Genomic DNA, 16,381 nt, shown 5'->3' with positions numbered 1-16,381 from the left:
GTACTGCGGTTGCTTCATATTGGCTGACACCTGTTTGCTGTTTTTATATTTTCCAGGGCAGCGGCAACTCATCAGACACTGCGCCACCACTGTTCTCAGAACAGCGTGCCCGAAGTGGTTATGGCCCCCTTATATATAACTCATAATATGGGTACGACTTATATTCATGTTGAAAGTCGCCTACTAAGTTCAGGCCTAAGCCGGCCGAGGCTGACCTATTTTTTTATTGTTTTTAGGGATATGTCCAGAAACTGAGTTTTTTTCCCATTGAATCGGCCCGGCTTCAAGTGGATAGCGGAATCAGGATACCGGTATATCCATAAAAAAGAAGTTTAGATCATCCTCGGTCGGCTTAGACAGAGAGAACAACAGAGCAGATGTAGAGGTAACCTCAGATGAGTTGCCTTTGCCCTGGGCGAAACTGCAAATCGTCTATATTTTTCCAATTCTAGTCAATTTATGATGTTACAATCTACCTCTAGATGAGCCATGTATTTGCTTTCGTGCGTTACATAAGCATCCTAGCATATCCACCTGGGATTCCGCGTTATTCTCTTTCAAAATTGCTCTGAATATCAAACGAATTACATTGAGGGTTTATTTCGAACTCTTTAGTTCCTAACTGGTCCCTTCTTATCAGTATTCCCTGGGGTTATATTTAGGAGCTCCAGTCTGTTAACAGTTCCGATTATTTAACGCATTACGAAGGAAAAACATGCATATTTTAGCTAGGATTTGAGGCTGATCCAAGGTTTTACCTTATCGTAAGAAGTGGCCCAAGTCGCGGGCATGCTATTTCTACTTGTAACTTGTAATGTCTGATGTGCCAACCTCAGATCAGCCATTACTGGCCTCTGCCTTTTGATCACTGATCTTTGCTAGATGCAGCCTTCGTGGCAGGCTAATGTTTTGTTTTGTATCGCTGCTTGCCTTCCTTTTCCTTGGATGTGGATGTTTATTAGTTCTACTCGTTGTACATGTTTGATTTCCGCAAGTATGGGAATTCCTACCGCGCCGTAAACTCCAGCAGCTTGGTAAAGACGAAATATAGCTACCAGATATGTTACTACCTAGTGCAAACTGTTCAACTGCCATGGGCTTCCTCTCCAAATTCGCTTCCAAATGGCAAGAATAATTGCTTTATCAATGAGTAGATCAATAATATTAAAATAACTCTTTATTAAGGTGACGTAACTTTTTGAAGGAAGGGTGGCCATCTTAAGATTTCGGTGAGACAGATAGAGGGAACCCCTATCAAAACTCGTCTTTGCCACGAGTTTTCATCAAGGTAACAGGAGAGACCTAACCCTTATACACTGATCCCTTTTCCCATATTGAGAGGCTACTATTTGGTCTTCTACAAAGTCCCACAGCGGACGTGGTAAACTGGCCTATGAAGGCATTCCCTGCGTATAGTATCGTACTATAGTTTACCAAAATGATGTGTTTACGAATGCGGCCCTCGAGCAATGGCAATTGATGTCTATATATACCTACGGCAAGTGATGGGAAAACGGTTGGAATATGGACATCAGTTGCATCATCTCTTCAGCGACCTTAAAGCCGCCCATGACAGTATAGCCAGGGTAAAACTGTACACGACCACGAGAGAATTCAGTATCCCAACAAAATTAATAAGACTGACTAGGCTGATCCTGGCCAATGTGCGAGGCCAGATAAAAGCAGCAGGATCTCTCCCCAAACCATTCAACATCAACACCTGTCTAAGACAAAGGTATGCCCTATCATGCGTCCTTTTTAACCTGGCCCTGGAGGAAGTGAAAGTGAACTCTTGACCGTGTGCGAGAGAAAATCCTCCGAAGAATTTTTGGCCCCCTACATGAGGATGGACGATTCCGTAGTCTACATAACGACGAAGTCAATGGGCGATACCACGACCGTCTGGTTGTGGAGAAAATCCGGTTTAACAGGTTGCGGTGAGCGGGTCACTTAATGCGTATGGATGTGGATGATCCAGCCCGAAAAGTCTATAAGGGCAATATCTATGGTAGAAAAAGAAGACGAGGCAGACCCTGCCTGAGATTGAGTGATGGCGTAGGTCAGGACGCCAGACAGCTTTTATGGATATCGGTTATTGGTGGACTTCGGCGCAAAACTGAGGTTTCTGGAGTTCCTTATTAAGACAGACTTAGACCGGATACCGGTTGTTGCGCCGTTGATGGTGATGATTTTGGCGGCCTTTTTGGTAATGCACGTTTGTATGTAAGGGCATTGGAATAGGTTTTGTGGCGTTTATTTGACAATCTCATCTCATTTATTTGTGTACAGAAAGTATCTACGAATAATCTAGGAATGGTAAAGCGCAGATCAAGCAAGATAATAATTTATTTCTCATGGTCCCCATACCTAAAGAAACAATATTTGCATGAACTGTTGAATAGAAGCAATGAATCTGCTGTTTACTCTCTCCGTTCATTTCAAGTGCAATGACTAGAGACCCTCACCTCCATTTTTTTGTGAAATTGTCATGATAATCCACTGTTCTTATAGCATTTGTTCGGTAAATGAACACCAAGGGTAAGATCACGAGAAAGTCGACCGGATTCTTTAAAGTTAATGTTCCCTCGGTTTCCTAAAGCAAAGCACTCAACACGGACCTAGAAATGCATCAACCAACAAGGACTTTTTGCTCACGATTCCTGTGAAACCAAACATTACCAACGCAACACCTACCGAAAATAGTTAGCAGGGATGAATGGTACATGGCTAATGTAAGTGCACCATTTTTATTAGGGGTGCAAAGTTGGATGGTTAGCTTTTCATCTTTAGATATCGAACTTTTATTAGAGAGCTGCTTAATATTAGGGTAATGGTGACCATCTCTTATATTAGGTACTAATTTATAATATAAGGGTAATCAAAATCCGCAAGATATCGTTGAATAAAGTATTATAATATATTATATATATATATTTTTGGCTAGTTATTCCATTTCATATCTCTCCCTTGCATGAAAATCTTATTTTTCGATAACTCTGAGCTTAGCGGCGATTTTTCTAGCTAGACACAGCACCCTATTCGAGCAATACCAAGCAGATGCAGTCTGTTCATTTGCACAATCTTGGGAACTTAATGAAAAGTGGGGTGGATTTTCGTTTCAAGTGTTGAATTGTTCTGAACTTTAATTTTCCATTGTTAGGTGTCTCATTTGAAAGCACGTGATTACGTCATTTGAAAGCACGTAATTAGAATTGCACCCGAGGGTTTTTTAATGATTTCAAAACTGATGGAACCCAATTTTGCGTCTTGATTAATTCTTAATTCTTAATTCTTAATTCTAGCTGCGATTTATTGTAGCAGCTTGGGACGGTAGATATTGATATGAGAAATAATCCACCACTTTGAATGACTGATTTATATAAGAAAGCATTTGCACGTTCGGATCGAAATCCACCTTCCCAACTAAATGAACAATTGACTCTTTATGGTTCTGAGTGTTGGCCGACTATGAAAGACAATGAACTGCGTCCTGCGGTAATGGAGGCGAAGATGGCGTTGGATTAGTGGTGTGACACTTTTTAATCACATCCGAAATGAGCATATCCGCGATCGATATGGAGTTGCACCGATCGTGGCAAAACTGCGAGATAGGCGTCTTCGCTGGTATGGTCATGAACATGGAAGTCGATCGTTAACAACCAAAAGGCCGGCCGAAACAACCGTGACTTAATAGGCTATATATATTATATATATATGGGGTCAAGCAGTGTACTGCAGGATAGACTGATGCGGAACATAGCTCCCTGAGGCCAACCTATCTTTGTCTAAGGATGAGTTGTCTCTCCTCTGGGACGGTGTGTGCCTTTTCAGGGGCCAAGCCTCTCGTCTACCAAGACCGTTAGTGAGTGGTGATAGCCACACCCTGTACGAGGTGACCCTACTATTAACAAAACGCTACGGATCTAGACTGGGGAGTCGAAAAACACCTCCCCCAATCCAGGGTGTCATGCGAACCGTGCCCATTGGATAGTTTGCAGTCGGGGGTAACTGACTGTATTCGAACGGAGCCTCACTGATACCTGGTCGCCTCAGTGAGTAAGTTAGATCTTACCGTGCTACGGGGGGCTATGGCACGGCGGACCTCTTAACCCCCATACTCGTGGGAATCAAATGAGTACTAAATTGGAAAAAAAAAACAAAAACCAAAAAAGCGGGGCCCCGTACCGCACCAAAACTGGTTAATCAGGTGGAGGCACGTCTCCGAATTACTGAAAGCCAGGTGACTACACCCAAGAAGGGAGAAGTTGGGACGTCAAGCAGTGGATCCAAGGTGAGCATTGGTATACTGCATGGACTACAGCCAACGAACACCACTGCTCAAAGAGCAGGGACCAGCAAAGGCACGTCTGAGATAAACATAACAGACGTCAGGAAGGAGACAGGTCTCAGTGGCGCCGGGGTTAAATAGTACCTGCGCTATCTGAAGGAAGGCCTGAAACCAGAAGAGGCCCTTAAGAAGGCTCAGGACAGACCTAAGCCATCTCTACCGGAGCCGAGAAAGCGGGGAGCAGCAGAGATCAGCCCGCATGAAGGGAATGCCCCCAAAAAACCCAGACCTGAACCCACGGGAGGAGAAAACCCGGGCAGGTCAGGAGTGAAGGCAGGACCCAGGAAGCCCGGCATTAGCTATGCTAGTGCGGTCAAGGGCATTCGGCTGGCCATACTGCCAAAAAGGTTTCCCGAGAAAATACTCACTCGGGAGGAACAGGAAACCATTGAAGAACTGGTCGTCAAGCAGATGATCAAGGGATGGACGTCGAAACTGGTGTTCACCGGGATACGCTTTCGACCAGGCCTTATACTGGTGGACTGCGCGACGGAAGGTACCGCAGAATGGGTCAGAGCCATAATTCCTAGATTGCCAGGCTGGGAAGGGGTGGAACTGTCAACATGTGCTGGAGATGATATACCAGGAGCCCACATGGTGACAGTTTTTCTCCCAAAGGCCGCGGCAATAGTAACAGAAGACCTCATGAGACTCCTAATTGCTCAGAACGAAGATCTCCACACTCGACTATGGAGAGTCTTCAGAAGCAAGGTGGAGGGAAAGGGTAAACTCCTCACGATCGGGGTAGATGACCGATCCCTAGAGGCAATTAAACGTCGGAGTTGTCATATCAACTACCGATTTGGCAACATACCCGTGCATGTGCACAAGGAAAAGCCAAGGAAAGAAACCTCGGAGGAGGCATCGGGTGGAAAACTTACCGAGGTCCCTGAAGAAGTCGCGGAAGCCATAGAGGCGGAAAGAACGGGATCAACCAGGGAAATAGACCTGCTGCCCAGTGAAGAGCAGAAGCTGGACGACCTAGACCTAGGACTGCTAGGGCTCGGGGTGGACAGCGACGCGCAGGAAAGCGCCATGTCGGAGGAGGAGGGTGACACTCCGACAGTGGAGAAGAGCTCCAAACAATAACGGAGCCAATGGCCAGCACTAGGATAGCCCAGATAAACCTCCACCATGCAAGAGCTGCATCTGCAGTGATTGCAAGGGCAAATTCCAAGGAGAACATTGGAATAGTGCTGGCTCAGGAGCCCTGGGTGTACCGGGGGCAGATTCGCGGTCTGCAAGGAGGAGACATGCAGGTAATTTGGGACTCGTCTTGTGAAAAACCAAGAGCTTGCATAATTCTCAAACGTAATCTAAAATACATATGTCTTTCAGAGTTCTTAACCGGGGACCTTGTGGCTATCCAAGTCTCATTTTAAGCCGGGAGGAGCACTCGAAAGGTAGTGGTAGCATCGGGATACTTCCCAGTAGACGAGAGCCGGGCTCCACCGGAACAAGTCGCAAAGCTGACGGAGTATTGCGAGGAGAGGGCGTTACCACTTCTTCTCGGCTGCGATGCCAACGCCCACCACGTAGTGTGGGGAAGCAGTGACACTAATCGTAGAGGTGAGTACCTTCTCGAATTTATTCTTAGTAATAAGTTAGAAATATACAACGTAGGGAACACTCCAACATTTGTGACCAGCACCAGACAAGAGGTACTAGATATAACTCTAGGAAATACCCTAATGAACGGGATGGTCAGGAATTGGAGGGTGTCGGATGAACCCTCAATGTCTGATCACAGGATAATCAGATTCGACATTGAGGGTGACTCCGAAATAAAAAGAATAATAAGGAATCCCAAGAGAACGGATTGGGAGTCCTACACAATGCACCTGAGCAACAACATTGCCCACCTTCAAGGGAGCGGTGACATCAGGAGCGAATTAGAATTAGAAACGGTGGTGGAAGACCTCAACACAATCGTCATCGACGCATATGAGGCCAGCTGTCCGGCCAAGACAGTCAAGTCATCAAGGCATGTACCATGGTGGAACAGAAACTTAGCCAGAATGAGAACGGAGGTACGAAAACTCTTTAACCGGGCAAAACGAACCGGGGACTGGCGGAGGTATAAAAATGCACTGACTGCGTATAGCAACGCCATCAGGGAAGCGAAACGGAACAGCTTTAGGGAATTCTGTGAAGGGATTGAACAGATCACAGAAGCAACTAGGCTGTACAAGGCTGTAGCCAAAGACGGGAGAATATCCTCTGTCTGCTTGAAAAAGGAAGATGGGACATTCACCGAGAATGAGGAGGACAGGGTACACCTGCTTCTCAGAACTCATTTCCCGGGGTCCTACCCCTCGGCGGCAGGCGACAATAATCTGCCTGACACCCCAACAACGAATAAAAGGGGAAGGAAAGAGAGCTGGAAACTAGCAAAAGAGGTATGCTCAGAAGCTAGGCTAAGATGGGCAGTGGGAACCTTTCAACCAATGAAATCTCCCGGAGCAGATGGCATTTTCCCTGCACTTATCCAGAGGGGCCTAGGAATTATCCTAGAGTCTCTTCTGAGGGTGGTAAGGGGGAGCATAGCACTGGGTTACATACCAAGGGTATGGAGACGGGCAAAAGTGGTGTTTATTCCGAAGGCGGGTAAAAAGGATCCTTTTCACCCTAAATCTTTCAGACCAATCTGCCTAACATCGTTCGTACTCAAAACGGTGGAGAAGGTCATAGACAACTATATTAGAACTAACCTTCTAAAGCGTAATCCCTTACATCACTGTCAACACGCTTACCGGGCAGGAAGGTCAACTGAAACTGCTCTGTATCAGCTGACAGAGGTACTACGGGACGCCATTGAAACAAAAGAAATTGCACTGTGCGCGTTTTTGGATATCGAAGGAGCATTCGACAACACATCGCACACAGAGATACAGGATGCCCTGAGCCGCAAAGGAGTGGGAAACACCCTGGCACTCTGGATGGGCAAAATGCTAGAAAGCAGACAAATAGAGGTACAAATTCTATTATCATGAACACCACTCAAGGCTGTCCACAGGGCGGAGTACTATCGCCGCTGATGTGGAGTATGGTAGTGGATCAACTCCTGGACGTGTTAACTAATACTGGATTACAAGTCCAGGGCTACGCGGACGACATTGTTCTAATCTGTAGGGGCAAATATGTGATAGAATCCAAACTGGATTAAGGGTTACTAGTGCCTGGTGCAGGAAGGTGGGACTGCGGATCAACCCAACCAAAACCACCATAGTACCATTCACTAGGAGGCGTAAGCTGGATCACCTGAAAGCCATAACATTACATGATATGGAGGTGAAACGAGAAACAGAGGTCAAATACTTGGGAATCACGCTAGACCAAAAATTACTCTGGAAGACACATGTCGGAAACACTTGTCGGAAAGCCACGAGGGCTCTGATGACTTGCAGATCCATAGCAGGAAAAAAATGGGGTTGTAGCCCGAAGATACTACTTTGGATATATACTGCAATAGTAAGACCAATGATTACCTATGGAGCGGTAATCTGGGCAGAAAGAACCCAACTCAGCACACAAGCCAGGGAATTACATAAGCTCCAAAGGCTGGCTTGCGTGTGTATCAGTGGGGCAATGAGGACATGCCCAACGGCATCCCTGGAGGTCCTTCTGGGATTAACTCCTCTCCATCTGCACATACAGATGCAGGCAAGGAGATCAATATTCAGGATGGCCGGTAGCATGAGTGAGGCGGGGAGCTGCCTAAATCGAAGGAAGATTGATATCCTTTCTAGGCGGTATCCCGAATTACTGATACCGAGGGACAACATGACAACGAGGTTTCACTTCGATAAGAAGTTTGAAACACGTTGGAGTAACAAGACAAACTGGGAAAGCGTGGCTGTGACATACGGCTTAAACCAGCAACTGATTACTTGGTACACTGACGGATCCCTCACAGCAGAGGGAGCGGGTCCCGGTGTCATTGGTCCAACGAAAATGTACTTTGAGCCAATGGGCAGGTACACTAGCATATTCCAGGCGGAAATTTACGCCATAGACAAATGTGCCTCCTTTAATCTGCAAAGGAACTACAGGGGGCAGAACATAGCTATTCTCACCGATAGCCAAGCAGCGATCAAGGCACTTAGGTCCAACCAGGTGAACTCTAAACTGGTATGGGAATGCCTTGAGAGACTGAATACACTCGGCTCGTCCAACAAGGTCTGGATACTTTGGGTTCCAGGCCATGCTGGGCTGGAAGGCAATGAGGCAGCGGATGAACTAGCCAAGAAGGGAGCGGGGATGCCTTTATACGGGCCAGAACCCTTCTGTGGAATCGGAAACGGTTTCATGGCTATGAATCTAAGAAACGAAGAAAAACGGTTGAGGGAACTATATTGGGCGGGCCTACCAGGGATGGAGCAGTCCAGGGTGCTTATTGGGGGATACGAACCCATGCGCACAAAGGATTGCTTAAACCTCACCAAAAAGAACCTCCGAATCATAGTGGGAATTCTCACTGGTCATTGTCGGCTGAACTACCACCTAGGGAAGCTAGGGATATCTACGGACACTGCCTGCAGGTTCTGTGAGGAGGAGGACGAAACCTCTATGCACGTCCTGGGACAGTGTCCAGCACTTGTGCAAAGTAGGTCGATACATCTGGGAGAACACTTAATACCACATGCAAAGCTGAAACTTCTGGAAGTGGGGAACATACTAAAGTTCCTAACGGTTACTGGCCTGCTTGAGATACTATGATCAACAGGTACACTATAACCAGTAAAAGGGGCACAATAGTTCTTCAAGGACGCGGTGCGACTTTCCCTTAACAAAATAATAATAATAGGCTATATGAGGATTTAAAAGCCTCGTGATTGCATCTAGGCATTTGGTTGAACCAAATAGCGAAACCGATCACCACGAGCCGACTCCGCTTGTGAACAATACAGAGGAAAATGAAGAAGACTGTCTTTAAAGATATTGAATAAGGGTTTGAAAAATAATAAGAAAAGCCAAGGAGCACTTCGTGCTAATAGTTGCAATGAAGAGCTGGGTGCTGTCAACGGAGAGCTGTGATAACCTTAGAGCCAGCCCACACAGAGTGCAGTCAGATGTTCTCAGTTTCGCGGTTTTTTTCTTTGCACTTTCTTATGTGACAACACACACTGCCGCCGGTCAATGAGAACTCTTGTGTTCTTGCATTCTCGCCATAATAAGTTCTATGGGTTTCACTGGAATTCCTCCTACACGCAGGCACTAAAAGAGTCTACTGTTGTTTATGTCGTTTTGCCCGATGTGTTTATAATTAAAAAGCCATGTTTTAAGTGTAGTAGACCGGGCCATACCAACAAGTTTTGCAAGGCCCGAACCTCCAGATGTCTTAATTGTGCTGCAGAAAATTGCTCAGTGACCTGTGAGGTTCAAGAATATATCAAAAATGTAGAAATTGTTCCGATAATAAATATTACTGTTACAGAAGATGCTCGTGAGTCAACCAATTATTATAGCCCACTGCAAGATTCGGATAGCTATGATAGCTCCAGTACCAAAAGCACCGATATGGACTCTAATCAGTTTGCCAAAGCTTCAGCCAAATTTAGTAATGTTGTGAAAAAGAAAATCCCGGGCTAGCTCCAGCAGAAGGACGCACCAACAACACTTCCCGTCTATGAGAGAGTGGGAGAGAAATTAACAAAATATTGCTAATGCTCGATGAAACTGTTATAAGATCGTGAAGACAGTTAATCAAACTGACTTGGAATGTGATCACCTAATTTCCCTTGGTAGCATTGGCGAAAATATTTCAGTATAATATTCAAAGTCTAAGGACAAATAAACTAAACATTGAATAGCAACAACTTCGATATTCTTGCCCTGAAGAAACTTATACTTTTAACCATTCTCGTCTCTCAAAGTTTCCCTCCCAGCATCTCTAACAGGGAGTTCAACACCGCCTTTGGTAGGCTTCTCACTTTTTGTGAGAAATTTAACAAAGTACTCATCACTGGGGATCTTAATCCTAGATCCAAATATCTGGGTGACAACCTCAGCAATGAAAAAGGGATGATATTGAGATCTCCAACTGTCCACTTAATTTGAGGAGGCCAAACGTCTGTGGAAGATCGTTGTTGCTGACGCCAACCGCAAGCGTGGCCGTGAAATTTGGTCTGATTTATCTGTGACAACAGATGTCAAGTTCTTCTGGAAAACCATAAAACCAAGAAAGACTTTCGTGTTTACTTCTGCGACAAGTCCCCATGTTGGGATCCTGAAAAAAACCTTGAAAATCTTGATTTTCTGGTTGGAGAGTACAGCCTCCTTCCCCCTCTCTTCCGGTTATCCTGAGCTGACAGTTGCATTGTTAAGGCACAAGCGTGCCTCCGCCTTTAGTACGGATAATATCACTTATCAGCATGTACGCTAGTTGGCGCTGGAAACATTCTCTGCACTGCTACAGGGGCTTAACTTCATCTGGTGCAGGTTGAGTGCTCCGGAGGACTGGTCCATTATTTGGGTGGTACCCATTCCAAAAACACTTAAGGACCCAGAACTTTTGACCAGTTGTCACCCTATTGCTCTCATTTGTATGTTTGTCAAACTGCTTAACTCGATGGTCAAGGTTCGTATTAATAATTTCATTGAAGAATACAAAGACCTGCCTGCTAACTGTTATGTCTGTTCGGCAGACAAATCTACGTCTGCTTGCATCAATGATATCCTTTCACATATTTCAATAAATAATAATAATGGTTGGAGAAACAATCCATATTGGATCAGGGTCTTGAAGTGTTTTGGAGCACTTCGTTCGAGGCTTTCTGATCTGGGCTCGGGGCCTTTCGGGTGGAGGATGCAGATAACATTTTATTTCACCCGAAGGGATACTGAATTTTCGTTTTCCGGACCTCAACCACCCTCGATTCTACAATACATCCCGTTTTTCCCTGAACTTTTTTTTGTATACTAAAACTTATAACGCATCCTGGTTATCATCATCAACTACGAAAAGGACTAGAGAACGCTAGCATGCATCATTGCGTGAATTAATTTTTTCAACTTAAATATTATTAACTCAATAACAATTAAACATTCATAATCCTAAAACATTAATAACCAATGCCTGTTAAGCTTGCAACACGTGTCCAATCTGTGCGGGCAGACTTTGACACTTATGTATTTTTAAGTGTGTCGGCCAATTAAAGGAAGAATCAAACTTAATAAATTTGTGTTTGGCTGTTCTTGGCTATAAACCATAGTCTGTTTCTGGTAACATAGGTGTGCCTGCCATCAGTTCTGTTGGTGTACTTCGTGGGTGGTGTCAGGTCCTGTTTGGACTGTTAGCCTGCCGGGTTCCAGGGGACAAACAAAAAATAACAATAAGACTACTTAGAAGATCGCGGTACTCCTTCTCCGACTATCGATGTTCTGGCTTTCTGGCTTTGGATTCCTTGGTTTCACCAGTAGTTTGGTGCCCTACTGTGGTGGAACTTCCGTTGCGGCATCATATAGTCGCATGCCTCAGCTACCCGCTGACATGGCTCACTTTTCCAGCGCTATTCCCTCCTTCTAAAACCGCTATAAATATCTGTTCTTCGAAAGCTCCAGTGAACCAGCCAGCTGTCCTGGTTTTTCTAATTCTGTTGCTGTCGTCTCCTCCGTTTTTGATGTCGAGAAAAATGGGCTGGAGGTCACACTCGATTCTCGAATGGTTTGTGAGTGTAAGTCTTGAGCTGCCCCGCAATGGACAAGATTGATTTGTATTAACCTCATTTAAGCCTATGATTCAGCTCCCTCCTATATGTCGGACACCTGCCACCACCTGCAACGCGCCGTCCATCTACTCTGTTGTCCTTTTGCACAACATGCATTGCGGATCTCCAGTGCAATTTTTGACTGGATGGCCTTTTTCTCCCCATTTGCTCATCCCTTGAGAGATACTTGTTCCCGAAGTCGGGACACGACCTAGCCTAATAATGTAACCTCGGTTTTAAGTTGTGTGTACCTCCATTCCGCTTCTTCATCCGCTTTATTAATAACAATAATAATCGTTGGCACAACAATCCATATTGGATCAGGGCCTTGAAGTGTGTTAGAGCACTTCATTCAAGACCGTAACGGTACACCACAGTACACTGTGGGAGGCAATGTGGTCAGCATTGTGCTCGCCCGAGATTATTACCCTGATTTGACTCAGGTACTCATTCACAGCTGAGTCGACTGGTGTCCGACATCCAATCACGATAACAAATTCCTCTGCCCCCAGCGAGATTTGAACCGCGACCTTCCGCTACGACAGCCCAGCGCTCTAACCACTTGAGCCATCCGCTTTATTGCATTATAGATATCCGCTCGTGATGTGACCTCATCTAGCACTCGATTGCTATCTCCCGCTTTCGAGCTTCAGCTGTCTTCTCGCTGGGTTTGTTTAGGTCCAACATCAGTTCCCCTTCTGCGTAGTCCTAATACGACTCGCATTGTCGCCTAGGTCTGTCAATTCTGGATTGGTTTCAACCTTTCGAAGGAAATCGGCGTAAGGCTTATCTCCTTTCTTGACAATAATGATTATTTCCGGACGAATCTACTTTTTCTCCTTCTGTGGTTTTTGCTTGTAGATCGGTTGTAGATTCTTCTGTTTTGTCAAAGTTGAGGCCGTAATCGAAGAACCTAATCTTTTACAACAGCAGCATTCATGTCGATCTGGGGACAAAACAAGTTTCTTTCCGAGTCCCGCGATGAATCTTGACTGCCTAGGGATAATATTGCCCTCGATGGTGATCTTCCAAGCTTTGAGCTCTTGCGGAAAGGATCCGGTGTGGATCTCATTTCCACTCGACTAAGACTGCACATTAATCCTATCGGTATCGTGCATTGCTAGCTAACTCTAAAAAGTTTAATGGTGACATGGTAGATAATAAAGGAGATTACTCGAGACCCATTTTTAAGATTTTGTGTAAAACAAAACCTCATTAGAATCGGCTTACTGTCTATCTGTCCGTCTTCCAAAGCTACCCATCAGTCCTACTGCACGGTTATGTGGGACTCTTACCCACCAAAACCACCTCTTTCTCCTTCCACTCTCCCTGCGAGACTACTATATGGTATTACGTGGAGGGGCTGGATCAGAATTTATCTTCCACTCGTGCTAACATTCGTGTTTCTCTCGCGTTCATTCTTCTAACTTCTTCCTGCCTAAGCTTCTTATCGATGGCTGCAATCACATTTTCGACTTCGTTCCATATCTTCTTTACTTTCACCATAAGTTCCATTATATTTTGGGGTGTAAAATGCTCCCCGGTTGTAGGTTCCAATGCAGCGTTCTGGGCTGTGAATCTCAGGCAATAAATAAAACATGTTCTGATCCCCCTACAATATTGGGGCACTTTGGTAATTTGGCGAATCTTCATGCCCAAATTGATGTAAATATGCTCGATAACGTCCGTGTCCGCCCAAGAATTGAGTAAGGTTGAATCCTACTTCGCCGTGGGATCACTTGATCCATTTCCGTATATCCTATATGTCTATCCAGCGACCTTTCTCTGATTCGTCCCACTTCTCCTGCATTATTTGTACTCCAACTTTAATCTTCATGGACGAGCACTTTCTGCGCTTGGTTATAAGTACTACTTCCGTCTTATGTTTTGCGAGCTGTAGACCAACATTCTCTAACCAGGATTTAGAAAGTAGGAAGCTCTAGCGTCAGTACTCCGTTATATATAATAAACCACAAGAGTGGCTCTATGACGGACCCTCCTGGAACTCCGCATGTCATTTTGGTATAATTTCATTCCTTCATCTGATCCGCAGCATAGAAGCCTATTTATTTAGAAGTGGGCAACGATACGCCCCGGGTACTTCGCCACACCTAAGTTGATTAGGGATTCAGGTATCTTATCCCATCTAGCGGAACTGAAGACGTTCTTCACATTGACTATGATGATTGACTATGATGATTGATGAGAACAATGTTCTCGTCAAGTGCTGTCTTAGCTGTGCTAGCCACCAGGAAAACTGCACTCCATTACATCCCTTTCGAAAACCGATTCTCAGAGAGACCGCCGTCCTTGTCGGCAATTGAAAGTAATGTGTTATAAATTATTCGTTCGAGTAGTTTGCCAGAATTATTTTGAAGCCATATCAGCCTGTAACGAAGCTTCACCCAAAGGTTCGTTTGGCTTGGGGACTAGTATTAGTTTCTGCTTCTTCCATTGGGCAATAAATTGGTGGCGAGCGTTTGCCTTTGTCTTCCGATGTTATTGTCTTATGAGCGCCACCCCATGGGTCCGTGTCAGTTTCTTTACACAGCCACTTAAAATGTTCACTCTTACTTTTTATTATGGCCACATGTAATTTCTTCCGAGCGTTTTTGTATTCTTCATCGATCGATTTCTATTTCGCTTCCTGAGCCTTTTGGCTTTTAGGCAGGCCTTGCGGCATTCTCCGATTTCAGAGCTCCACAGAAAGTTTTCAACTCGCTTCTGGGATACAACACGCTTTGGCATGGTATCGTGTTCGCCGTAACTTTTCACCGATCTGAAAAGCTTTATTTTCTGGGTTTCCTTTAAGCGCTGTATTTTGCTGCAAAACTTCTTTGAAAATCTCTACGTCAAATTTATTGGCTGCCCATCTTTCAGCTATTGTCCCGGCCCATTTCATTTGTGTACCATGTATGATTTAAAAACGATGGCCTGGTGGTCGCTATGTGTATATTTTTTACTGACGTATACTGGAGATCATTAGCTAAAACACTCCTAACAAATGTGACATCTATCACGAACCCCATTTCTCTCTTTCGGAAAGTGTTCACGCAACCAGTGTTAGCAACTAAAAGATTCAGACGAGAAAGGGCTTCTAGTAATATTCTCGGCTGCCCCATTCTTCAGTCCATGCGTTGAAATTGGCAAGCGACTATCTTAGGCCAATGGTCGTTTGCATCCATTGCTAGCATCTCCACCAAAGAATGGAACTCCTCTCTCGTAAGGTTTGGTGCCGCATAGCAGCTGTCAACGGATGAACCATCTATTTTTGCTCTTGTGAGAATTTCGAGAATCTTCGTGGCTCCTTCTATGGCTCGATTTCCAAATGTCCAAATCCGATGTTCAAATCACTGCTTTTCCGCTTTTTCCGCGACCTAAACTCCACTATCTAGATTTTTGTACTGCTCGGCGATAATAGCAACATCGATTTTGTTTTCCAATACCGTCTGGGAGAGCAGGTCTTGAACCGCTTGCTAATGGTTTAGGTTCAGCTATAGGAACTACATTTACCCATAGTATCGATGGCCTTCCTAAACACCGGACATCTGCTACTGCTTGTGATGTGGGCGCTATCAGATTTTCCTCCGCAGACTTTGTGTTTGGCCTTTTTTTCCGCATTTACGGCACAGGTCGGATCTATTGTGTACGCTAGTACATTTTTTCGCCACATGGCCAATTCAAAACACTTGAAGCATCTTTGCCGAGTTATCTGCTCTCATAGTCGGCAGACGACTCAACTAATTTGGACTTTACTGGCAGTGATAGCTCTTTTGGCCGCTTCTAGTGTTTTCTGTCTGTCTATCACACGCATTTTTCTCGAAGACGGTTATAGCGATTGACACTAAATTTGATGGAAACGTGGGAACTGAGTTACATCCTTCTACATCGAATTTAAGGGGGCGAGATACATGTAAAAGAGGGAGTAACATTTTTTTTCACCAAATATAGTCATGGTGGGTATCAAATGAAAGGTTTCGGTTAAAACTTTCCAAAGTCGGTCTCAGTTTTGACATTTGTTGGAAAGGCAGGGAGTGCGAGGGTCGGAATTGATCGTTCCTCTACCGAACCCATTCTCAGAAACTACCCAACCGAAAAATCTGAAAAAAAAATCCAGAAGCTGCCACTCCGAAATACCCTTCATACTGATATCTGTTTAAATAAAGTTAATAATAGCATTTTACTATAATTTTTAGTAATTGGCTGCAAAACCTCCCTTAAGTTCACTCTAGCATCAACGTAGAATATAACATAGAGCATGATGATGAGTTTGGTGTAAATCGCGCTATTATCTATAAAGTTTGCACTTCTTTGCAAAGGAAGT

The sequence above is a fragment of the Hermetia illucens genome, chromosome 2 (assembly GCF_905115235.1).
Source record: "Hermetia illucens chromosome 2, iHerIll2.2.curated.20191125, whole genome shotgun sequence".
NCBI classification, from domain to species: Eukaryota; Metazoa; Arthropoda; class Insecta; order Diptera; family Stratiomyidae; genus Hermetia; species Hermetia illucens.
Note: the sequence above shows the minus strand (reverse complement) of the source record.